Genomic DNA, 6,000 nt, shown 5'->3' with positions numbered 1-6,000 from the left:
TTTATAACTTTAGTTCAGCTCAATCTGATTGATTGCCAGCCAGGTCTTCGTTTGCATAGAAGTACAACTTCGTGACTTCACTTTAGCCTCTGATTGATTGCTTTCTGCAACCACCAGATGTTTGCATAGGAATGTGACCTTTGTAAGTTCACTTCAGCCTCTGATTGGTTGCTTTCCACAACCATTCAGACTGATTGCAGGCCACCACTTTATTTACATGAGGTGAGCACCAAGTGGCCAATGGGAAACCTCTAGGGGGTATTTGGACCCAGGAAGATTCGGTATCTGGGCCCTTGAGCCACTGCTCAGGCCTGCTGCCCCCCTGTGGAGTGTACTTTCGATTTCAGTAAATCTCTGCTTTTGTTGCTTCACTCTTTCCTTGCTTTTCTTTGTGCATTTTGTCCAATTCTTTGTTCAAAACGCCAAGAACCTGGACACCTTCCACCAGTAACACCTAGACTGAAAGCTTATCTAAATATATGTTTGCTTTGAAGTGTCAGGGACCAAATCTCAAAACAAAACAGGCACTCTCTGGAATTCCCCACCAGGAGATTGTCTCAAGACAACAATTAATTCACAATCCAATTGCATCCATGATGGTGCAGACCAGACCATCACATGGCATCACTCAATATAAGTCATCCAAGTGAGTTACGTAGACCCCGCACCTCCTCGCCCCTCCTCCATGCCATTCACACCAACTTTCCCTTTTTAAGCCCTTGCTTTCTGCCCTGAAAGTTAAAGCAGTTCCCTTAAGGCAGGAGCCTGTTGTTTCCCCACTGCTAAGCTCTGGAATAAAAGTCACTTTCTTTTTACCACCCTCATCCTTGTTATTCAATTTTGCAAGCAATGAGCAGCTGAGCTTGCATTTGGTTACAGTAAGAGGAGGAAAGAGGAGAGAAACCAATGGGAAGAGAGAAGTCTTAGAGACACCAGTTTGGGGAGATCATAAGTTTCCCAAAAAGACCAGTGAAGTTCCAAATTATCCTCAGCAAAATCACGTCAACAAGAAGGAGTTGGACAGTGTAGGTGGAGCATATAGTCAGTAGGAATTCAAGAATGGTGTTTCAGTTGACTCAGAAGTTCCCATGGGAAAAACAGGATCAAATAGAACAGAGAGACCTCACAAAATAATAAGGAAAAAAATTTCCAGCTTGGGCAACATAGTGAGACCCTGTCTCTACAAAAAAAAAAAAAAAAAATTAAAATTAGCCAGGCATGGTGGCGTGTGCCTGTACTCCTAGCTACTCAGGGGTGCTGAGGTGGGAGGATTGCTTAAGCCTGGGAGGTTAAGGCTGCAGTGAGCCATGATCACACCACTGCACTCCAGTCTGGACAACAGAGGAAGACCCTGTCTCAAAAAAAAAAAAAAAAATTCCAGCCCAAAGAATCAATGAATAATTCCCACTCAAAATAGAAAGCCAGAAAGAAAAACTTACAGCCCAGGGAGCCAGAGTAATCCCCACTCAAGACAGAGATCCAGGAAGGAGACCGTCCAGCCTAGGAGACACCTTTCAAAAGAAGCCTAGTACTCTAACCTGCTTCAGAGAGTATACTCAGAATCTTAAGAATCAAATCAGTCCTTACCAGCTTTAACAGAAGTTTGCCTGGAACAATGGTTCAAAAGTCTGACTTAGCAGTGGATCCCAAATCCATCAGTCAGGAGTGAAGGAAAGGGCTTAAAAGGTGCACGTTTGAGGTCCGCAGTGATAGGTCCAGGGGTCCAGTGATGAATCTGATCCTATAAAAGTCACAGCATCATTACTGTTCAACTTTTTTTTTAAACGACACGTGTTAAAGATGGTGAGAAAGACTGTGTTCAAAGGGGAAATATCAAGATAAGTATAGGAACCACTGCAATGGCATCTTACAATGGGGGAGATAGATTTAGATCAGCTAAAATAGTGTAAGCAAGTGGGAATTTGGAGCCAAGGAACAAGGTGGGAGTCAATGGACGGAAATTTACTAAGAGGAAACATCAGGCATAATGGAAGATTTGGGCTAAACCGACCTAACAGAATTTTTACTGAAGGCAGCCCAGGGTGATCAAACATCACCTGGGACATGATGGAGGATGAGGAACCAGATAAGATATTGAGAGTGGTTGGATACGGGGAATGGCTAAATAGACTTAGCAGGACTTAGCAATTTCCTTGCTGAAACTGGACAGTGCAGAGACAAACTCAGAAATCCAAAAATCCAGGCCTAGTTGAAAAAGAGCTCAAGGGAACCTGAGTAGAATTTGGTCAATAAGAGAATCTTTGTCAGCACTAGAATTCTGGGATGAAAAAAAGAGGTCCTTCCTTCCAGGAGCTCAGTGTAGTGGGGAATAAAAACATGCTCTCTAATCCCAGCTGCTTGGGAGGCTGAGGTGAGAAGATCGCTTGAGGCCAGGAGTTCCAGACCAGCTTGGGCAAGGTAGCGAGACCTCATCACTAAAAAATATACATTTTTATTACATAATATATATACTATATATTAATATATTAACATATATAATATATAACATATATATTACATATATTTCTCTCTAATGATAACATAAGACAAGGAAATTCCAGTGAGTATGAGGTGTTTGGCCATGTGTGCTCCAGCAGGAGGCGAAAGGTAGAGGAAGGAGACCAGGGCACCTTGTGAAGGGACGTGATGAAGAATAAGAATGTAAGGGGGTAGGTAGGATATATAAGGGATCCATCAGCTAGCTGGATTGAACGGGTGAAAACGCAAGGCAGGCAGAGAGGAAATGTGAATAGTCAGAAGATATCAGGGACTCTGCAGGCAGGTGAGCTCACTCACTTCTCCTCCCTCTCTTTGTTGAGAAGGCCAGGCCACAGCTTGTCACACCCATAGGGGTGTGGGTAGCTGTTATTGGCAGACCAGAAGGCAGAAACTAATGGGATGCCATGTGGGGCAGAGGGCCACCCTAGAAAGCAAGACCACTAGTGTGAGCAGTAGGACTGGTTTCAAGAGCCTTGGTGGAGGCCATCCAGCTGGTGGCTGAGGCCATTCCAGTCCCTAGGCCATGGGCAAGATTGAAAGTGAAAGCAGCAGTCCTGCAGGGAGTGGGCAGATTTGCTGGGCTCGGGGCTCTTCCACCAACTTTGACATTTCCTCCAGAGCCCAGGGCCTCCCAGATACCTCACTGCTGCTGTGGGATAAGGGGATAAATAAAAAAGCCAGTAGGGCAACTGGGTCCCTGCCTCCTTCCAGTTCCACATGACATTCAAGTCTAAGCTAAACAGGAGACCTTGTCCTTTCTCTGCCTCATTCCGAAATGACCCAAGGGAAGTCTTACCAAAACACCAAGGCTACAGTCAGTTCTGCTGCTCACTGCACAGAAAGCCAATCACTGAGACAGTCAGTACTGCCAAGGAAGAAGGCTATAATCAGATGCTGCAGCTGAGATGGAAGCTCAGTCTCAAATCCATCCCCCGGACCAACTAAAACTAGGGGTTTAATAGCAGGGAAGAAATTTAACAATGTGTAAGAAAACAGGAACTAGGGAGGGGCAAGGAAGCAATCAAGATGAAAGAGGGGTCTAGCATTTCACTGTCTAGATGTGATGATCTGGTGAGTTTCAGTTCTTTGATCCCTTTTTTTTTTTTTTTTTGAAAGGCCTGAAGATTGCTTCCTGAGGAAGGAACTCAGATAAAACAAATGTAAGGTTCAAACTTTAAGACCAGAAGGGTTCATTTCTATTTTTATCAAAAGAACAGTCCATGGCAGGGCTCCCCAACCCCTGGGCCACAGAGCAGTACTGGTCTGTGGCCTGTTAGTAAATGGGCTGAGCAGCAGCAGGTGAATAGCAGGCGAACAAACATTACTGCCTGAGCTCTGCCTCCTGTCGGATCAGTGGTGGCATTTTATTGTCATAGGAGTGCGAACCCTACTGTAAACCACACATGTAAGGGATCTAGGTTGCACGCTCCTTATGAGAATCTAACTAATGCCTGACGATCTGAGGTGGAACAGTTTCATCTCGAAACCATTGCCCCGCCCACCAAGTCCATGGAAAAATTGTCTTCCACGAAACCAGTCCCTGGTGCCAATAAGGCTGGGGACCACTGGTCTATAGAACTGTCGGGTCAGTTTCAGAAGGACCACCGGCCACAAGACATATTTCACTGAGCAGCTGTTTCAACAATACAGTCAGTTCAGTCTGTGTTTCATGTGTGTTTATATCAGGTATTATATAGAGCACACTGTCATACATATCTGTATATAGATAATATATATATATGAGTGTATATAATATATGCATCTGTATAATTATAGAGATGGCTCAAATCAAAGTACCTAATGTTTTCCTTAATCTCTCCTAAGTGGAAAGAAAAATATAAACGGGATGAATGGATGGGGAAAAAAGGACAAAGTATTCAAAGCATTTCCTACGAAAATGACAATATGTTTATATGAGAGTTGCAATAAAAACACGGAGCGCTGAGTCAAACCACTGATAAACAACAAATATTTTTGGATAACTGTGTCTCATGCAATATTTGGGACATGCTCTATACAAAAATATTTGTTGTTTATTTGAAACTCAAATATGAGTGTCCTGCAGTTTACCTGACAATGCAAGATTATTTCCTATACTTCAACATCAACAAGATTTGATTGCATTTAAATGTTTCTGTCCATTTGTTCTTCTATGTAATACTTTTAAAGTAATTGGCATAAAAATTCAATCAATTCATAGAAGTCCAAAGCAAAAAAAAAAAAAAAAAACAAATCTACTGACATCTCATGAGGAAGAAAGGATCAGGATTGACATTAATGAACCCTCTCACAGAGACCACTCCACACACAAAAACAAAGAAGGCTGGGTAAATGGATGCAGAGAGAATTTAATAAGACTGAAATGATGCCATACATGCTTTTAAAAAATAAAAGTATTAAATTTTAAATTTTACTTCAATATAAGAAGAAAAAGAACAACACGGAGATTGAAAGAACTGCTGAACTTCAGGAAGTTTTACTTGATCACAAATAGATACTAGTTTTATAAAATTCCCTTTTTCTTCTCAAGGGTGCCCTGCCCTTCCAGCCTGGTACCTTGCCCCTTGAGGCATAATATTTCTGAAAACTGTCCAAAGGACCTACATATTGTTAAGAAGAGCTGCAAAATGTACCAGAGAGAAAGATCAGGTGAGCTGGTGCCTGATTCATTACTGTGAGGTCTCCTCTCTCGGACACTTGTGAAGTCTTAGTCATCAGTGCTCTGAACCTTAAGATCAGAACCAAATAAAGAGAATAAAAGATAAAGTTAGAGGCCGGGCGCGGTGGCTCAAGCCTGTAATCCCAGCACTTTGGGAGGCCGAGACGGGCGGATCACGAGGTCAGGAGATCGAGACCATCCTGGCTAACACGGTGAAACCCCGTCTCTACTAAAAATACAAGAAAATTAGCCGGGCGAGGTGGCGGGCGCCTGTAGTCCCAGCTACTCGGGAGGCTGAGGCAGGAGAATGGCGGGAACCCAGGGGGGCGGAGTTTGCAGTGAGCCGAGATCGTGCTACTGCACTCCAGCCTGGGGCACAGAGCAAGACTCCGTCTCAAAAAAAAAAAAAAAAAAAAGATAGAGAAACTTCAGGCAGGGATGGAAGGCAGAGAGCAAAGCATATATGGGCACGGGACTTATAATAAGGAACAGCAGGACAGCACAATGGCATTCTTGGATTGTCGGCTTTAGAAATGCTGTCAATTATATTCTACTGCTCCAGAGAATGAAAATTGCTTAAAATTGGCTTCTTAGGCAGAGTTTACAAACTAGCAGCTCCAGCCTGAGTCTGTTCTGCAGACCTGATTTAGATGGCCCCCATACTTTTCAATAAAACATATTTCAGTTAGTTACCAACATTTAAAGAACTGAAGGTTTCATATCAACATTTTAATTTGGGGCCAATCTTGAAAAACTGAAAAATCTGGCAGTCCTGGCCCAACATTGCCAGCCAGCAACACTAAGCTGGAGCTGAATACTGGCTGCCCCTTTGGAAGACACAT

General features: G+C 43.2%; 1 protein-coding gene across 2 annotated transcripts in view; it reads right to left on the bottom strand.

Moving 5' to 3' along the window:
• Positions 1–6,000, bottom strand: part of RHOXF2 (Rhox homeobox family member 2) — a 57,245-nt gene that overhangs the window by 27,659 nt on the left and 23,586 nt on the right. Inside the window, exon 4 of one of the 2 annotated variants that reach the window (XM_074029895.1) lies at positions 1,588–1,741. The exons of the other annotated variant lie outside the window; for it this stretch is intronic. The gene's annotated coding sequence lies outside the window, so the exon portion shown is untranslated. The remainder of the gene's footprint in view (positions 1–1,587; positions 1,742–6,000) is intronic. 2 annotated transcript variants of the gene reach the window in all.

This window comes from Macaca fascicularis, chromosome X (genome assembly GCF_037993035.2).
Source record: "Macaca fascicularis isolate 582-1 chromosome X, T2T-MFA8v1.1".
NCBI lineage: Eukaryota > Metazoa > Chordata > Mammalia > Primates > Cercopithecidae > Macaca > Macaca fascicularis.
Note: the sequence above shows the minus strand (reverse complement) of the source record. Positions and strands in the feature narration are given on the sequence as shown.